General features: G+C 41.4%; 1 protein-coding gene across 8 annotated transcripts in view; it reads left to right on the forward strand.

The window, feature by feature from the left end:
• KIAA0319L (KIAA0319 like) overlaps positions 1 to 20,573 on the forward strand; it is a 101,781-nt gene that overhangs the window by 5,881 nt on the left and 75,327 nt on the right. The window lies entirely within an intron of this gene.

Genomic DNA, 20,573 nt, shown 5'->3' on the forward strand with positions numbered 1-20,573 from the left:
ACCTTTTTGTAAGCAAGCATTCTACCTTCGAGATCATTGCTTTAAGGAAGTAGGAACTATTGAAAAATTTAAGCAGAAGAATAATACTGATAAATTTCTAGATCGTTTTGCTGGGATATAGAAGAATGATAACAGTGGGGATTGAAATAAGATGAAAAGGGGCGGGATGTCAGGACTAGAGTAGGATATCTATTAGGAAGTGAATGAAATAGTCCAGGAGAAAATTGATGAGATTGTTTTTCAAGGAATTTCTCACTGAAGAGAGTAATTTCACTCAATATGAAGTAGTGCTAAATAGATGGGTAGAATTTAAGAGTTCTTTAGTAAGAAATTAGAAGAGGGGATATATATATCCCCTCTTCTAATTTCTTAAATATATATATATATATATATATATATATATATAGAGAGAGAGAGAGAGAGAGAGAGAGAGAGAGAGAGAGAGAGAGAGAATTCCAGAACATTTCTTTAAACCTCCCTTTGCTAAAAGAAACCCAGGACTAATTAGCAGTCACTTTCTATTCCTCCTTCTTCCTAGCTTCTGGAAACCACTAATCTATTTTCTGACTCTGAATTTGCCTATTCTGGATATTTCATATAAATGAATTCATACACTATGTAATCTTTTATGTCTGGCTTCTTTCACTTAGCATGATGTTTTCAAGGTTCATTCATTCATGTTGTATTATAGCATGTATCAGTACTTCATCCCTTTTCATGGCTGAATGATATATCACATTCTGTTTATATACCTAGGAGTGGAATTGCTGGATCAAATGGGAATTCTTTAACTTTTTGTTTTCTACAGCACCTGCACCATTTTACATTTACACCAGCAATATATGAGGGTTCCAGTTTCCCTCTGTCCCCACTAATACTTGTTATTGTCTGTCTTTTTTATTACAGTACATGATGTTACTGAAGTTTAGAAAAATCAGGGAGGGCTTCATGGAGGAAATAGAACTTGGCTTATGCATAATACACATCCAATTTGCAGATAGACAAACAGTCACAGTAAGAAACAAAGACTGGTAAAATAACCAGATGGGTACAAATTATTCTTTTGTTCACTTTTTCAAAGTTACATATTTGTTCAATAAATATTTATTGAGCTAGACATGTTCTTTGTGAGGAATCTCTAGCCAGTTCCCTGACTTAGTCTTTCTTCCCAGCCAGTGAAGCTTTCTGAATGCGGATAGAACACATCAGACATCTAATGAGGTCTGGCTTCTGCTCAAACCTAGGTTTTTGCCAAGGTAACCAGTGACTTTCTAGTTGGAGACCTTTAGGTGTGTTTTTTTTAACATGTACATTTTTATTGATTTTAGAGAGGGAGAGAGAGAAATAGAAACATTTATGATGAGTCATCAATCAGCTGCCTCCTGCACGCCTCCCACTTGGGACTGAACCCGCAATCCAGGCATGTGCCCTGACAGAGAATCAAACCATAACCTCCTGGTTCATAGGTCAACACTCGACCACTGAGCCACGCTGGCTGGGCAGACCTTTAGTTTTTATTGTAGTTAACATCTCTGCTGCATTGCATACTTCTTGTGACTTTCCTTGGTTACCTACCTTAAGTTATATACCAGACTTTACTTTGTTCTCCTTCCTGCTAATGCATTAAGCTTTCTAATTATTCTTCCCTCACTTCCTTCTTAGCTTGTCCCTTAAATGTTTTGTTCTTTGTGGTTCTGGTTCTACCCTTTTTTGTCTCATTTTTGTGTGCTCTCTCTGGGCAATCTTATTTCCCTCATAATTATAACCTATGTGCCCACTACTCTCATATCTGTAACTGTTCATTCACTTCTGTCTGGGTTACAAACCTTTTTGCCACTTCTGTGTTATACATCTGCAATTGAATGTTTCAGCTACCTTTAACTTTTTTTTTTTTTTTCTTTCAGTTTTTTATTTTTGCCCTGATTGGTTTAGCTCAGTGGATAGAGCATTGGCCTGTGGACTGAAAGGTCCCAGGTTTGATTCGGTCAAGGGCATATACCTTGGTTGCAGGCACACCCCCAGTGGGAGGTGTGCAGGAGGCGGCTGATTGATGTTTTTCTCTCATTGATATTTCTGACTCTCTGTCCCTCTCTCTTCCTCTCTGTAAAAAATCAATAAAATATATTTTTAAAAATATTTTTATTTTTACTGATTTCAGAAAGGAAGGGAGAGGGAGATAGAAATATCAATGCTGGGAGAGAATAATTAATTGGCTGTCTCCTGCATGCTTCTTGCTGGGGATCAAGCCCGCAACCCCGGCATGTGCCCTGACTTGGAATTGAACAATGTGACCTCCTAGTTCATAGGTCAATGTTCATCCACTGAGCCACACCGACTGGGCACCTCCAACTTAATATATGAAAATTGAACCCATGATCTTTTAGCCCTCTTCCTTCTTTTTTTATCCCCTACAACCATGAAAAGATCACCTTCATTCATATTCTGAGGTAGAAATCCCTGAATCATTCTATACTCCTTTCTCTCCTCCACTTTCAAATCACTGTTTGAGGAGTACCATCTCATGTTTCCAGGCAGAGTGTTCCATTCCTCTGCATGTGCCGTTATCATTCTGCCTGATGTACTCTGAATCAGGTAAACATAAAGCTCCTTTGTAATGCTTTCCCTGGGTACCCTCAGTTGAACTGTTCTTTACTGTTCTCATATAATGTCTGTACATCTCTGCCACATTATACTGTGGGTTTTAGACTTTTGAAGAGATGTCTGAGTAGGTCTTGCTCTGGGGTGTGACCTGCTCTAAGGTGAAGCCTTCCTGGTGTTTGCTGATCTGCAGTGTTAAGGTGATTTCTTTGCTCTTGCAGAGCTGGAATTCCAAAATGCTTTTGCCTTCTTCCCCCAGCACTGCATGATTTCTGGTGATTCTGTACCATCTACATCTAATAAACCTCAGTGGTCTTGCCCTCTGCCTTTACATCCCATCCCTCAGCCTGGTGGTAGTGGACCCTCCCAATGGACTTTTGGGGTCCTGCCCCTTCTTTTCACAGTTCCTTCCTCTTCATTGTCTTACCACTCACATTCTAGGCAAACTCAGATGTCTGCTTCTTGGTCTCCATGAAGCCCCTGCTCTGTTTGGGTTCCAGCTTTCTGTGCCCTGGTTGGGAAGTTGTTCCCCACAGAGAAATGGGCAATTGTAGGGCTCACTTCAAGTGTCCCTTATTTCGAGGGTTTTTGCCTTGCACTGCTTCTTATCTCCTGAAAACAGTTTTCTTGTATATTCTGCCCAGTTTTATAATAGATGGCGAGTCTTGTACTAGTTACTCTGTCATGGCTGTGAGTAGAAGTCTACTGTGATTACCTGATTATGTATCTGCTTCATGAAACTGTCTTATTCACGAAACATGCCAAGCATCTGGCACATAGTAGATAACAATAAAGGTTTGCTGGTTTAGCTTAAAGATAATGCTGGAATAGCACCATATTGGAATACACGTTATGGAGAATCATTCTTTCTTATTCTGGTTTTCAGTCTTAGCCCATTAATTAAGGACATTTCACTTCCCCCGAGGGAATAATATTTGGAAGGAAAGTCTTCTTTTTCCTACCCTTTCTCTGGCTATCGTCATGAATGGAAGACTGATTTTCCTGATTGGTGAATTTGGAAAAGAATCCTGTTGTATGAAATGACCAGTCTTCAGGATTTGTATGTGTTCTCTCCCTGCATGTTCTAACTGGTTTGTCCATGGTAGGACAGCCTGCATTTGTCCAGTTGGTTCAATTTCATTCTACATAGGAAAGTATTAGAAAGCCCATTGTGATTGTACATCTAAGCTATGTTCTCCAGTCACCTTATCGCTTCTTATAATGATGGTATTTTGATCTCTGTCTACCCCTTACTGCCATGTTTTATTTTTTAATTAGTTCCAATCTCTGGGTGGAAGAGAATAATTATCACGCTCAAACCCCACAGAGACTACAGCTGGGACAAAAACAGCCCCTGGTTGGGCAAGAAGTCTTTTCCCCACTAATTCTCATTTTGATCTCATAACTGCTTATATTTGCCCCTTGGCAGACAGAAGGCACCTTCTTTGTACCTGCCCTTTGATTGTACTCTGAGGGCTGTAGCCCCTGTTGTACCAGTCAGACCAAGTGGTATCATTTTCTTTTAAGAGAATAATATATTTTGATCATGCATTGGTCTTATCTTCAAGAGAAAAGCATTTTCAGGGGACTTTTTAGGTGGCATTATATCCCTGCTCTTCTTGTATCTGCTGGGCACCTAATTTAAGGTGAATGACTAATGGAATATGTCTCACAGCAATGAGCCTTCAGCAGGAACTTTCTCTTGCCAAACTGTCCTATATTCTTAACTACATTGCAGTATAGGGAGGTAATAAATTATTAATCCTAAATCTGTCTCCTCAGATTGTAGGATAATGATTTGAGTACATGGCAGGTGGAGGAAGGTAGAGTGTTCTGGTTGTTAACACAAACTATGCAAGCTTTTTTATTCTAAAAGTCAGCATTGAGTAAGTCAGTGGTATCTTATTATATCACAATTTAATTGCGCTAAGTAATACCAGTCAGAATCCTCTAAAGTTACCCTCTCTCCCAGTGAAATGAGTAATTGTCTCTTCTTTGAATACTTTTTAGTAAAAAATAATCATCTTAAGTCCTTATCTCTATCTTGGAAAACTGTTGTTTTGGTGGGTTCTTTTTGCCTTTTAGAAACATTGCAAATACATTTCCAAACAAAGTAAAGAGAGATAAGAAAATGACATAATTGGCCAGTAAATCTAATTTAACTTAAAAATTTTCTTACGTTGACTTTCCTCAGGAAATTCTCAAGGAGGAAAATAATAATATAGTGGAGGAGCTTATAACAAAATAATTGCAGGGCCAAAGCAAGGCCTTTTGGCTTATTTTGGAGATTGTATAAAAATCTTACTAACTGGAACAGCTTCCAATTCAAGGCATTATTAATGTGGAATTGGCCAGAACATGACCAAGAACTGTGTCTGGTTAGTGTTTGGACATTTTTTTCTCAGCTGAGTAGTATGAAAAAATTGGGTCAAGAAGCATAGCTTTTGGGTTAGGGCCTGCATTTTGAACTTCCTTTCTGATCCTTTATCCAAGATCTTCCTTTAAGATGCTAGCCTATGTGGTTAGCATCTTTTAGACAGTTCCTGACAGTATTGGATTAGTTTTAGAGAGAAGTTAAGAATTGATCTTGATCACCTACCTATTCATCAACTAAGCAAGAGGCAGAAGGCATTCAGGAGTCAGACAAGCCTGAATGTGAGTCCTGTTCTATTATACTAGAGGCCCGTTGCACATAGATTCGTGCAGTAGGCCTGCCTTTCCCTGACTGCCAGCACTGGTTTTCCTCTGGCAACTAGGACCCAGGCCTTTGCTCTGGCCACTGCCTCCATCTTCGCTCCAGCTGGAGCCTTCAGTCTTCTCTGCTCCAGCTGGAGTGCCACTCCTGAAGCTCCCTCCGCCCTGCCCCACCTAGCCACTCTGTGCCTGTGTATGCAAATTAACCTGCCACATTTGTTGGGTTAATTTGCATATCCACTCCTGATTGGCTGGTAGGCAATGGAGTTATGGTCAATTTGCATATCTCTCTCTCTCTCTCTCTCTCTCTCTCTCTCTCTCTCTCTCTCTCTCTCTCTCTCTCTCTCTCTCGTGTAGATACTGGTTAGTGTTCCTGAAGCCCACCTTTCATCAGTTTCCTTATCTACAAAATGGGAATGACAGTGCCTCTCATAGGATTGTTGTGAGGATTAAATAAAATGTTCATGCAAGTGCTTACTCTACTTCTAGGTGCATAAATAAAAATTCAGGAAATGTTAGCAGAGTCTTTATAATATGTATATACTAATATATAAGGCTGATATGCTAAGTGTCTGACCACCCAGGTAATAACGTCACAGCAATGCCCGGTTTCCTCTCCCTAGCGACTAGCCTCCTTGCAGTTTCTTTAGCCCAGGAACATGACTTGCTTTATAGTCAGGTGCAAACATTTCACACTTTAACCAAATGTTTGGGAAGCATTTTCCTGTGCTTCATCTCATTTGATCCTTGCAGAAGTCCTGGAGTAGGTAGTTAGGAGACTCGGTAGAATTCTATTTTCTTTTCATTAGCTGAAAAACGGAGATTTAAAAAACTTAGAAACTTGACCCAACTGAAAAGAAGTAAGAAATGGTGGATCTTGAAAATGACTTCAAGTTTTCTCACTGCTCAGAATATAGTCAAACACTGCTGTAATTAAATATTTTACCCTTTTTTCTCCCTGTGTGAACTACAATAATAATCTGCTTCTTGTTGATATTTACTGCTGTGCTGCTAACAATTACCTGAAAGATAAGTTGAGGTGCTTCACTGGGCTGGAAAAAGTTTAGCTAAATCAGAAAGCAGATATAATTAAGCAAGTTTATCCTATATATATAAAAGGCTAAGTTGGCTCATACATGCATGATACATATAAAGCTCTCACTGGCGCCAATTGCATGTGTTTGTTTTGATCTGTCATTGTCGATTGTGAATTCGGTTGACACTTCTATTATAGAGAAAGGGTAAATAGAGATATTAAAATATTTCTTCTAATTAATTTTCTTTCAATGTGCACAAATTTGTGCACCAGGCCTCTAGGGATAACATAAAATCCTGTTTGGTTAACCTCTTGTGTAATCCCAGGATGACCAAGTGGTCAGTTGGCGTCTTTAAACCTCTTTCTAATGGGATCTCAGTCCCTACATTTAAGTATAATGTAGGAGACCGTGCCTTGCTTTTTTTTTTTTTTTTAATCTTTATTGTTGAGAGTATTACAGATGTCCCTCTTTTTTCTCTGCATTACCTCTCTCCACTCAATTCCTATCCTGCTCCAGGCCTTTACCACCTTATTGTCTGTGTCCATAGGTAGTGCATATATGCATATAAGATCTTTGTCTGATCTCCTCCTGCTCTACCCTTCCCTCTGGGAATTGTCAGTCTGTTCCATTTCCATGCCTCTGATTCTATCTTATTCACCGGTTTATTCTGTTGATTAGATTCCTTATTAGTTTATTTTGATTTGTAGATTAAATTGTTGATAGATATGTATTTATTGCCATTTTATTATTCATATTTTTATTTTTAGCTCCCCCCCTCCCCCCCCTTCTTAAAGAATATCCTTCAACATTTCATGTAATGCTGGTTTGGTGGTGATAAGCTCCTAGCTTCTTCTTGTCTGTGAAACTCTTTATCTGACCTTCATTTTTTTTTTTTTTTTTTTTTAATGATACATTGAAAGAATGTTATCCACATGGGTTGACTTTTTTTTTAAGGAAGCTCTAGATCACATGTGTCAAACACAAGGCCCGCGGGCCAAATCCGTCCCGCCAGGCCTTGCAATGTGACCCGCACCGCGCTGTCATCACTGCACTCCGCTGCGTTTCCATCACAATGACAGTTTATGACTGTTCAGTAAACCATTCGGCCCGCGATTTAGGCTGGATTTTAGATTTTGGCCCCTTCTCTGATTGAGTTCGACACCCCTGTTCTAGATTGTAGGTCCTTGCTATTCATCACTTTGAGTATTTCTTGCCACTCCCTTCTGGCCTGCATAGTTTATGTTGAGAAATCAGCTGACAGTTGTATGGGTGCTCCCTTGGAGGTAGCTAACTGCTTTTCTCTTGCTGCTTTTCAGATTCTCATTTTGCCCTAGCTAGTTTTGCTCAGTGGATAGAGCATTGGCCTGTGGACTGAAAGGTCCCGGGTTCAATTCCAGTCAAGCTCGATCCCCAGCATGAAGGAGGCAGCCGATCAAAGATCCTCTCTCATCATTGATGTTTCTCTCTCTCCCTCTTTCTTCCTCTCTGAAATCAATAAAGAAATATATTTTTTAGCCGAAGCCGGTTTGGCTCAGTGGTAGAGCGTCGGTCTGCGGACTGAAAAAAAAAATATATATATATATATATATATATATATATATATATTTTTTTAAAGTCTATTTCTTTTGCCAGATAGGGCAAGTCTTCTGTCATTATTTCTTCAATAGGTTTTCAATATCTGGCTCTCTTTTTCTGGCATCCCCATAATGTTAATGTTGGTGTGCTTGAAGTTGTCCCAGAGGCTCCATACACTATCTTCATATTTTTGTTTTCCTTTTGCTCTCTGATTGGGTGTTTTTTTCTTACTCGTATTTCAAATCATTGATTTGATTCTCAGAATTCTCAACTATACTGTTGAATCCCTATATGTTATTCTTTATTTCAGTCAGTGTATGCTTAATTCCTGACTGGTCGTTTTCCATTCTTTTTTCTAAAATATATTTTATTGATTTTTTACAGAGAGGAAGGGAGAGGGATAGAGAGCTAGAAACGTCGATGAGAGAGAAACATCGACTAGCTGCCTCCTGCACACACCCCCTGGGGATGTGCCCGCAACCAATGTACATGCCCTTGACCGCAATCGAACCTGGGACCCTTCAGTCCGCAGACCAACACTCTACCACTAAGCCAAACCGGTTTCGGCCTTTTCCATTCTTTTAGTGTTTGGCTTTCTAAGATCCTTGAAAATCTCACTAAGTTACTTGAAGATTCTTGAGTAACCTTATAACTGTGTTTTTGAACTCTGAATCCAGTGGCTTGCTTTCTTCCATTTCTATCGTTTGTGATATGTTTCTTTGTCTCGCATTTTGGCTGCTTCCCTGTGTTTGTTTCTATGTATTGGGTAGAGCTGCTGTATCTCTTGGAGTTGGTAGAGTGGTCTTATATAATAGGTGTCCCATAGAGCCCAGTGGCTTAGCCTCCTAAGCTAAGCTAAGCTAGGCACTCTAAGTGCGCCTCTTTGTGGGCTGTGGGCAGTCTTGTTGTAGTTGAGAATTGATTGGTGTTGGTATCACTGGGAGGAATTAACCTGTAGGCCAGTTGGCTGTGAGGACCAGCTGCGGCTACAATGGAAGAGCTGCTGTGCAGGAGATACTGATGGAGCAGGACTTGCTTTAGTGGGGCTTTGGTGCTCACTGAGTCTGTCCCTTGTGTGTGCTTATGGATGTGTGGAGTTGTAATCTGGTATGGTCTGATGCTGTCCACTGGATGCACTGGCTCTTGGATCTCCAGGGAGGTGCAAACTCTGCCTCTCTTGGGGTTACTCTGCAGGAACTATAGAGAGGTCTGCAGATTTCTCCTATTAGTATTGTGTTTGTAAATGCCCAAGCAAGGCCCAGCTGTGAAGCAAGGTAGACTGGTGCTAGTGACAGGTCTTGGGCCTTTTATTGATAGGTTTGGGGCACCCTGATCCAGCTGCTGCTTGTTTGAGACATTTAGCAATTTCTGATGCAGGAGCAAGGACAGACCATTCATATGCAAAAGTCACTGCGCACAGGTTGGGAGGGGCAGCAAATTGGATCCAGTGGGGACTCAGGGAATAACTGGGGTAGAGCAAACAAAAATGGCTGCCAGTCAGCCCTGTGACCTGGGAGATCCCAGAACAGGAACAATGACCCCTACAAGCACCTCCATCTGAAAGAAAGCTGGAGTTCCTGCTCTGATGCAAGACAATCCAGTTCCTCCTTGTGCTAGAGCTTAGAGGAAGCAGGGTTTTGTAAATTCAGTTCGTGTGTCTGCTCTTTAAGAGGAACAGCTGGGTCTCCAGAAGCTTCCATGTCACTGAGCCCCAATCCCCTCTGGTTTTTAAAGTTGTCGTTATGGGGACTTCTTTTCCTAGCTCTAGAAGTCTGGGCTGGGGGTCTGATGTGAGGCTGGGACCCTTTGCTCCTCATGGGGCCTTCTGCAGAGACAATCACTCTCCCGATTTAAAAAGCAGCACAAGTGGGTGCTGGTCCAGCCCATGCCATGCCTCTGTCCCTCCTACCTGTCTCACTGTGCTTTCTTCTAGTTCTAGGACTTTTACTCATCCAGCTTTCAGGCAGTTCTGGATGATGATTGTTCTGTATTTTAGCTGTAATATTTTTAAAATATATTTTTATTAATCTCAGAGAGGAAATGAGAGGGAGAGAGAGATAGAAACATCAATGATGAGAGAGAATCATTGCTCGGCTGCCTCCTGCATGCCCCCTGTTGGAGATCTAGCCCCCAACCTGGGTATATGCCCTTCACCGGAATCAAACCTGGGACCCTGAAGGTCCACAGGCCAACACTCTATCCACTGGACAAGACCAGCCAGGGCTTAGAGGTAATTTTGATGTGGTTGTGGGAGGCAGCTAGTACAGGTATTTACCTTCACTGCCATCTAGGTTCTCATCTGGCCTTTCTTCATTGTCAGGAAAAGTAGACCTCCATTCATACAGCTTTATAGGTCTGAGGTTGGTTGAAGCCCATGACAGGGTGAGCTGTATTGTGCATTTGCCATAATTGTAACATGCCACCTAGGAGCATGACTGGCTACTATTTCCTCCTTCAGCCAAGGATGCTTTCCCTCTGGAAGAGGACTCTTCTGCTGTCATGACAACACTTGGCCCTTAGCCCTAGTTTATTTTCTGCAGCACAGATGTGCCTATGCTTAGCAATGCCTTGTGCTAGGCCAGGTTAGCTTGGTCTTTTGGTCAGAACAATGTTTTAACTGGAGCTGATTCAATAGCACTTTTGGGTTTTTGTTTCAGAAGTAGCTTGCAGAGTTAGTCCCTTCCTTCAAAATGTATTTACTGGAAGCTTACAATCCTAGGCATTAGAAATTCAGTGATATGACAGACATGGTCTCTGTACTCATGGAGCTGGCAGTCTTTTGATTCCTTTGTCATTTCTAGGGAGCAGAAATTCTTTTTGAGAGGGTAGATGTTATTTGGTATCAAGATTTCCTCCAAAAAGGCTGAGGCATTCCTAGGGTCCCAAGGTAATTCGGTGAAAGAGACCCATTCGTCTTTGCAGATTTTGTAAGAGACAAAACAATCAATATCCCAAGCTGGTCTCAATAGAATAACCTTCTGCTAAGGTTTTTGTAGGTGAAGTCCCTACCTACAGTATAGTAGGTCTCTAATTTTCAATCCAGCCCATTCTCTCCACTACTGATAACCCACATTCCTGAATAAGCAGTGAGGGTGGCTATCTGGAGATTTAGAAACCGTGCTACAGCTGTAGTCTTTATCCCCAGTGTGGAAGTATGCGTTCTCTATTGATTTCATGGGTATTAGATGTATTCAGCCAGTCAGCTCTTTAAAATCTTCTTTGCATTAAGGTGCTTCTACCTTTTTGGCATCAGGTTTGTTACCCAGGCCCTCAGATGAACAGTTCTAATGCTTAGCATCTGGCAAACACCAAATTATACAAACCCTGATCTTCTCTGGTCAGTCACGAAAGGAAATTGTAAAATACCCTAAGATAAGAAGGAATTATTATGTCCCAGATGGTGCATTAACCATCAGAGAGGCTGGCTAGGAGAAACAAAAGCAGAGGAATGCTGGCCAAGGTCTCTCTGAAACTCCAAATACAGATTCTGTCCCTAAAGATAAGTGCCCAGTGTGACTCACTCCAATGCTTCTTTACACTCTCCCAGCAAATTACAGGATTTTAAAGAATGCTCTTTTCTTCCAACTGGCTTAACTTTGTGCTTTGATTCCAAACCAAGTAGCACATTTGAGTTTGAAGTAAATATGTGCTCATGGATTCTCTCTTTTAGGTAATAAAGGGAATGACTAGTATTATCAGACCTGGGAGATGGGGAGGTTTTACTTCTGTATCTCTAATTTGAGATTCAAGCTTAAAATCTTAAAGAACTGCCATTCTTAATGCTAAGAAATGCCCTCCTCGCCTTTTTTCTTTTTTCTTTTTTTGATAACAATGTTTATTGTCCTTAACTGAGGACAATCTGAGTCATATGGAGGCTATGGAAGTAGGCTTGATAGAATGAGTGAGTCTTAATCAGATCAAATGAAGCAGCCTTGTAGAGTCATATGGAAGAGTCATATTCCATTTCAGAAAGTTGAGTAATCTGAATCCTACTGGGTCAGTCTGTGGCTTTTGGCCTGAAGCAAAACAGCCCCCTGTGTTGAAGCAATGCAAGCTTTTCTTCTACCTGTTCATTCTACCTCATCAATTTCTTAACAGCTTGGTTTCAGAATCACTCTCAGCTCTGCTCTCCAGAGTATGCTTCTAAGCTGAACCCTGACATTTCTCACAGAGCACTTTTCAAAAAACAGCACATTTTCATATTATCTCTCTGTGAAAAGTTAAAGGTTGGTGTTTGACCTCTAAGCTCAGATAAGCAGACCTTGAGCTAAGCAGACCTTGAGCAGGATTATTTGCCCAGGATGTCAAGGCAAAATCAAAAGTTCTCTGGCCTTTTCACGGAGGCTTTCACTGCCAAGCATACCCGCCTTTCCTTTTTCAAGCTGTTTTGATTGAGCTGTTTCGATTGAGCTGCTTCGCCTCCACTCTCATATTTCATGTGGGGGTTGCTGTCTTGGCAGCATGGCTGCTTCTGTCAGTGGGGAAGAAGAGGTAAAGAATAAAGGCCCTCTGTGCACTGATGTATTTTCAGGGTTTTTTTCTGTGTGCTTATGGTGTGTGTGTGTGTGTGTTCTGGGCAGAATATAAGGCTATCCAAGACACATTTGGATAGCCATAAGGCTTTATGTTCTGCCTAAAATTAATGTCACTTTTGAAGCAATAGAGAAATATTGCCATTTTATAGATGAGGATATTCTTTCTATTGATTTTTAGAGGGAGTGAAAGGGAGGGGGAGACAGAGAAAGAAGCATCCATGTGAGAGAGACACATTGATTGGTTGCCTCCCGTACATGGGGCTGTAGATTGAGCCTGCAACCGAAGTACATGCCCTTAACTGGAATCAAACTTGAACCCTTTCAGTCTGGGGGCCAACACTCTAACCACTGAGAAAACTGGGAGGGCTACATTTTATACACACACACACACACACACACATACACACACACATACATATATATATACACATATCTATATATCTATATATATCTATATATATCTCCTACCTAATAAAAGAGTAATATGCAAACTAACCACCACTCCACTACACCCACCAGCCATGCCCACCAACCAATCAGAGCCAGTATGCAAATTAACTCCAACCAAGATGGCTGCAGCCACAGAGAGCAGGAGAGAGACTTGGGTTTCCCTGGCAATGGAGGAAGCCAAGCTTTCTACACACCCTGGCAGGCCCAGGCCTCCACTCAAGGGTACAAAGTTTCAATTATATTGTAGAAGATAAATCCCAAGAAAAATGGAGGCAGCCACGGAGCTGGAGAGAACAGGCTAGGGTTTCCCCCAGCAACAGAGGAAGCCAAGCTTTCCACTTGCCCTGGCTGGCCTAGGCCTCCACTCAAGGATAGAAAGTTTCAATTATAGAAGGTAAACAAATATAAACAGAAATGGCGGCAGCCACATGGCAAGCAGGGGACTTGACTCTGCTCCAGGCTACAAAGTTTCAATTGTAGAAGAAAAATAAATTCCAGATACTGGCCCCCCCCTGCTGGCTTAGTCACCCCAACTTCCTCCTCCCACGGTCTGGTCACACCCAACTGCCACTCTTCCCCCCATCTCCCGCCAGCCTGGTTGCCCCTTACTGCCTCCCCTCACTGGCCTGGTTGCCCCTCACTGCCCCTCTTCCCCCACCAGCCTGGTTGCCACCAATTGCCCTGCCTGCAGGCCTGGTCACCCCATGCAGTCTGCTGCTCTGTTATTTGTTAGCCCCTCATTAACCCCCTGCCGGCCTGATTGCCCCATGCAGCCTGCTGCTCGGTTGTCTGGTTGCCCTTCACTAACACCCCAGCCAGCCTAGTCTCCCCATACAGTCTATTCAATTGTCCGTTCTATTGCTTAGGCTTTTATATACACTGAATGGCCAGATTATTATGATCTCTGAACACATAATAATCTGGCCACTCAGTGTATATCCTATACAATAAAAGGATAATATGCAAATTGTTCCCTCGACCAGGTGTTTTACCAGCAAGCAGGCCAGCCAACCGCCCATATCCCCTCCCCCTGGCCAGGCTGGTTGGGCCCCACCCATGCACGAATTCATGTACCGGTCTTCTAAAACACACACACACACACACACACACACACTCACACTCACGCACTGAGTGGCCAGATTATTATGCATTCAGAGATCATAATAATCTGGCCACTCAGTTTATATAGATAAGCCTAAGTGACCAGCCAACTGTCCAACTGGCAGCTATGATGTGCACTGACCATTGACAGGGCAGATGCTCAACACAGGAGCAGAAACCACAGGCATGGAAACATGGGACAGACTGATGAATCTCAGAGGGATAGCGGGGAGGGAGGAGGGCAGGAAAAGATTAACCAAAGATCTTATATGCACTGGTGGGATCCCTTGGCCTGGCTTACGCCCTCTCGCAATCTGGGACCTCTCGGGGTATGTAGAAGAGCTGGTTTCGGCTCAGTCCCTGCAGGCCAGGCTGAGGGACCCCACTGGTGCACAAATCCATGCACTGGGCTTCTAGTTTTTTAATATATGTTTTTATTGATTTGACAGAGCAAGCAAGAGAGAGAGAGAAACACTGAGAGAGAAAAAGAAATATGGATCATTAATCAGTTTCCTCCTGCATACCCCCTACTAGAGATCAAGCCTACAACCCAGGTGTATTCCCTGACCTGGAATTGAACTGATGACCTCTTGTTTTATAGGATGATGCTCAACCAACTGAGCCACACTGGCCAGTCCTGCATTATATTGATAACTTTAATTTGATTACACATTTCTAATATTTGTGATCCCTGATTCTTTATATGTGCTGTTTTACATTCAGTGCCTTAAGATATGCATACACAATTTTAATACCTTCTTAAGGATGCTTAATTCAGATCAATGATAATATCTGTTAATGTGCACACTATACATATATTCAGTTTAAGTCCACAAATACTGTTCTCATCAAAATAAAACCCAGTTTCTGCCATCAGAGAACTCACACTATGGAAGCAGAGATAGATGTAGAAACTTAAAGTAGCATGATAAATTCCAAGATGCACTATAGGAGCTCAAAGAGTGAGGCAGGGATGAGCTGAGCCTGTTCAGCAGGTTTCTGAGACAAGTGATATTCTAAACTCTTTTAACTTTCTTCTACCAGATTTATTTGAAGTGTTTTTTAACCTGCAGAGCTCTTTTTACTTCTTTATTTCAGAAGGAGGAAAGAGTATGTACAGCTCTGTAAAGTCTAGAGAATAAGAGCCCTGAGAAAATTATTTTTGTACAGACACAGATTGGCTTTGATTTCATTTAAATAAACTGGCTCCCAAAAATTCTAAGAATACTAACTACTCACATAATTTCGCTTTCATTTACACACAGATGAGAAAGCATCTGTAGCTCTGCGTTTTATTTGCAATAAGCAAAAAGTGGTTTGAGATATTTAAGTATTCGAAGCTTGGTTGTATTGAGTCTTTACATGTCCCAGTTCAGCCTACTGCAGTTTTTTGTTTTTTTTTACACTTACATAATGTTCCAAAACCAGAGATTTTTTAATGGGTAAATTGACATAAACTCTTCTATTGGCCATATTTTGCTAAAATAACACATCAGCCGAAATCGGTTTGGCTCAGTGGATGGAGCGTTGGCCTAGGGACTGAAGGGTCCCAGGTTTGATTCCGGTCAGGGGAATGCATCTTGGTTTGCAGCGTATCCCTAGTAGGGGGTGTGCAGGATGCAGCTGATTGATGTTTCTCTCTCATTGATGTTCCTAACTCTCTATCCCTCTCTCTTCCTCTCTGTAAAAAGTCAATAAAATATATTTTAAAAAATAAAATAAAATAACACATCATGGTTTGCTGTATTATTTCCTTCCAAGCTTACTGCTATTTTATTTAATTTACATATCTCTGCCACAACCATCTAAACCAGTGGTAACCAACTGATGGTCCTCAAGGTCCAAAAGGTTGGCGACTGCTGCTCTAAATGGCCTTCTCTTTAGAAACAACAGTCAGTCAGCACAAAAAAAGAAAAGAAAGAAAGGCCTTCCCATAAACAAAAGTGCTCTGATTCAAGGTTCACTGTGTGGGTTTCAAAAGAAGGTTGGTATGATTGTGGTGAATGCAAGCAATTTATTAGCCCTGCAGTGGGAGATAGCAATCAACTGCAAGTTCATAACAATCACATCTACAGTGGGCTGTACAGGTAACTGCTAGATCCTTGACAGCATATCTAAGTACTTTTCTCTTTAGAAAAAAACATTTCTTTCTTTTTAGAACCATTTTTATGTACAGGCAAAAAATTATCTGTTATCATTTGATACCTGTGATTTTTAAAGTACAATGACTATTACACAGAAAGGTGTGGGTTCCATCACGCTGTGGCTTGGAGGCGTGCTCTCCTTGCTGACAGCATTCTCCAAAGTCTTTTAGTCATAAGGTGGTGGGAGAAATAAAGAAGCAGGAAATTCTGAGTATGTCACATGTAGCAATGTAACCCCCTATTTAGTTTTTTGTTGTTGTTTTTTAAGTACATGGTTAAGTCAATCTTTTTTAATGCCCTTGATGACTGGATAATTTCTGAGCAGATAGCTATGGTAGGAGAGTTATTTTCAGCTATACCAGTGTGTGTGTGTGTGTGTGTGTGTGTGTGTATATATATATATATATAAAATTGATTTTTTTACAGAGAGGAAGGGAGAGGGATAGAGAGTTAGAAACATTGATGAGAGAGAAACACTTATCGGCTGCCTCCTGCACACTCCTACACTAAGGCATTCAGATTATGATAGATTGGTTTCCATTTTGTCAATTAGGTGACTAGAACTTTGAGGGTTTTTGTGTGGGTTCCCCTCCTCCCCTTTCCTTTATCATCATTTCTCAGGAGAAGGGAAATTAAGTGGATCTAGATGTCATCAGTAATGGATGGTTCTTTGCTTAGGTGAACTGGGAAGCCATTCTGCATTGTTGCTGTGTTCATGATGAAAGCCATCTTGATTGTGAGTGGTCTGAAATAGATAGCTCAGGGATCTGAAACTTGGATTGTCCTTTCATGAGGAAAGATTGCTTTGAGATTTGAAAGATTTTTCAGTATAGTGTTCAGGCAGAAAATGCTGTTTCCTAGCTTATGTTAGATGCAGTTATCTTTTTTAAATCCACTTAGATTATCTTCAGTTTCTCTCTTTGCACATCTCATCATACCTCCCTTTCATTGCTCTCTCCGATTTAATGTGAAAAGCTGTTTCTAGCCCAGCAAGTATTGCTCAGTTGGTTGAGCATTGTCCCATGCATCAAGAAGTGGTCGGTTCAATTCCTGGTCAGGGCACATGCCTGGGTTTTGTGCTCAATCCCCAGTAAGGGGCACACGGGAGACAGCCCATGGGTGTTTCTCATCGATGTTTCTTTTTCTCCTTTTATCTCTGTAAAAAGTCAATAAAAATATTTGGGGGAAGAAAAAAAGGAAAGTAGAGTTCTTTCTAATTTTTTAGTGAACTGGGAACTTTTGCTTTGTTCTCCTGTGTTTCTTCTTTTATTCAAATAAATTAACAAGCATTAAGAATCTGACTCAAATGACTAAAATTCAAGTAACTCCATATTGGAACTGACATCTTTGGCTAGATTTTGTTAGTTTAAAAAAATAACATAGCTTAAACCGGTTTGGCTCAGTGGATAGAGCGTTGGCCTGCGGACTGAAGGGTCCCAGGTTCGATTCCGGTCAAGGGCATGTATCTTGGTTGTGGGCACATCCCCAGTAGGGGGTGTGCAAGAGGCAGCTGATTGCCAGGTCTGGTGCGGCCAGACCCGGAGCAGCAGCTGCCAGGCTGGGAGCGGCCAGGCCCGGAGCAGCCGGGTCTGGTGTGGCCAGGCCCGGAGCAGCGGCTGCCAGGCTGGGAGCGGCCAGGCCCGGAGCAGCCGGATCTGGTGTGGCCAGGTCCGGAGCAGCTGCTGCCAGGCTGGGAGCGGCCAGGCCCGGAGTGGCCGGGCCCGGAGCAGCTGGGCCCAGAGCAGCCGGGTCGGGTGCGGCCAGGCCCGGAGCAGCAGCAGCCAAGTCCAGAGCAACTAGGTTGGGAGCGGCAGTGACCAGACCCGGAGCAGCTGGTTGTGGAACGAACCAGAGCAACAGAGGCCAGGCCTGGAGCAGCCAGGCCCGGAACAGCTCGCTCCTCGCCTGCCCCTGCCCCACGGCTGCCTCTCAGACATGGCTGGAAACTTTTGTGGGAACTTGAGGGTCTGCTGAATCAAGTGATGAAGGCTTAGATCTGGATGTGTTGAGTTAGTATAGGGCTGGGGTGTTGATCTGTGAGTGCCTTGGATGGGGCCTGGATGAGGCTGGTTGACCTATTTGGAAATGTCTTTTGTGTGAAATGTATCATTGGGCATGTGGAGGTATTATTGATATGAGAAAATGCTAAGTAACTGATTTACTATCTGAAAAGGGATTTACTATTGGGGAAAGAGAGGAAGAGACTGAACATAAACTGCACCTATGGATGAGGACAATGGGGGATGGGGAGGGGGCGGAGGGTGGGGTGGGAACCTGGTGGAGGGGGGAAGAAATGAGGAACCTTTGTAATAATTTGAACAATAAAGATTGATTAAAAAAATAAATACAATAAATAAATAAATAAAATAATAAAAATTAAAAAAAGGCAGCTGATTGATGATTCTCTCATCGATGTTTCTAACTCTCCCTTCTTCTCTGTAAAAATCAATAAAATATATATTTTTAAAAATAACAAATTTATTTAAATATTGGAGAAATTTAAAATAAACAAATAATTCTTTGTAAGCCTGCTATATGCCAAGTGTTTTGCTGGACCTACAAATACAGAGATGCAAGATAAAACCTCAGCATTTAAGGGGACAGAGTGTGTGAGGTAGACAAATAAATATGATCCAGTGAGAGAAATACTATGATAGAAGTATATGTAAAATATGCAGAAGAGAAGTGGTATGAAGATATCAATGAAAACTTTCTGGAAGAAGTGGTGCCTGAACTTAGATGAAGTGTAATAACAACAAAAGTAATGGTAACCAATATTTACTGAGCTTTTATTACATGCCAGGCATTGTGTTACTACTTTGCATGGCTTATCCCCTTTAATATCTGTAATAACCCTATGAGTTAGGTATTGTTATTATTTCTCCCTTTTCTTTCTTTCTCTTTTACACATAAAGAAACCTAGAATTTTGACCCAAGATGATATAGTAAGTTGACTGGATTGAGATTCAAATCCAGGCAGTCTTACTTAGGGGCCGAAGCCTTACCCAGACTTGTGGGGTGGAGGCTAGAAGACAGAGTGAGATAGAATTATGGTATTGATTGTCATATGGAATTTCTTTTGAAACAAAATTTTTTTTCCTATTTTATGTTAACAATTCCTCATTTATTTTTATTTATTTATTTATTTTTTATTTTTTTAAAATACATTTTAGTGATTTTTTTTGCCCCCCTCCCTCCCTCCCATACATACCCTCCCTCCCTAGAGTTTTATGTCTATTGGTTGTACTTATATGCATGTATACAAGTCCTTCGGTTGATCTATTATCTTCCCCAGATCTCCCTCCCCTCCCCACTGTAATTTGACAGTCTGCTTGTTGCTTTACTGTCTCTATATCTATCTTTTGGTTCATCAGTTTATAATGTTCTTTATTATCCATAAATGAGTGAGGTCATGTGGTGTTTCTCTTTCATTGATTGGCTTATTTCACTCAGCATGATGTTCTCCAATTCCATCCAGGTTGCTGCAAATGATGAGAATTCCTTCTTTTTTATGGCAGCATAGTATTCCATTGTGTAGATGTACCATAGTTTTTTGATCCAATCATCTGCTGACGGGCACCTAGGCTGTTGAAACAAAATTTTAAGCTCAGTCTTCTGAGGGTTCTCAACTTGGAGACTGGATATATTTTTTCATTAAACCAAGATTAAATGAGTGTTGTTTTCATAGTTCTTTTAAGCTGAAAAATATAGTTATTCTGACTTTAGTAGGTAGATAACATTTATTTCCTCTTTGGCCAGTAAATTTGGCCCTCTTTCTTTTTTATAAATATGTTTTTATTAATTTCAGAGAGGAAGGGAGAGGAAGAGAGATAGAATGATGAGGGAGAATCATTGATTGGATGCCTCTTGCACATCCCACACTGGAGATTGAACCCATAACCCAAGCATGTGCCCTGACCGGGAATCAAACCACGACCTCCTAGTTCATAGGTTGATGCTCAACCACTGAACCATGCCGTCCAGGCTGACCCTCTTTTAAGGAGATGTTATATACTTTGTTTCTCTTTGGCAATTTGCCACAATTCATTCAGTACCTTTGAGTTGTCTTTAGCAATAGTCTTATAGGAGAGGACTTAATCTTCTAAGGGTTCTTAACTAGAGAAGTTCTGCAAGGCCCAGGTTTTGTGATCAGTCGTTGGAAGCCATTTCCCCCCCATTTAGCAAATGATAGTTAATGTGAAGAGTGTCTGAGAGGTATCTGTTGAGCAGCTAGTTCAATAGGGAGTTTGTCTGAACAGAAAGGTCTTTGGGAAAAATGGAAACATTACAATAAAGGGAAGGGAGTCAGACTATGGATACAAAGCCTACGCATTCTTATTTAGCAGTTAGTTTAGTTACAGCAAATCACTTACTTACACTATAACATTTAACAGACTGTGCTCTTAAAGCTAGGCACATAGCAAAGGCAATGAGTGGTA

The sequence above is a fragment of the Pipistrellus kuhlii genome, unplaced genomic scaffold (genome assembly GCF_014108245.1).
Source record: "Pipistrellus kuhlii isolate mPipKuh1 unplaced genomic scaffold, mPipKuh1.p scaffold_m20_p_2, whole genome shotgun sequence".
Taxonomy (NCBI): domain Eukaryota; kingdom Metazoa; phylum Chordata; class Mammalia; order Chiroptera; family Vespertilionidae; genus Pipistrellus; species Pipistrellus kuhlii.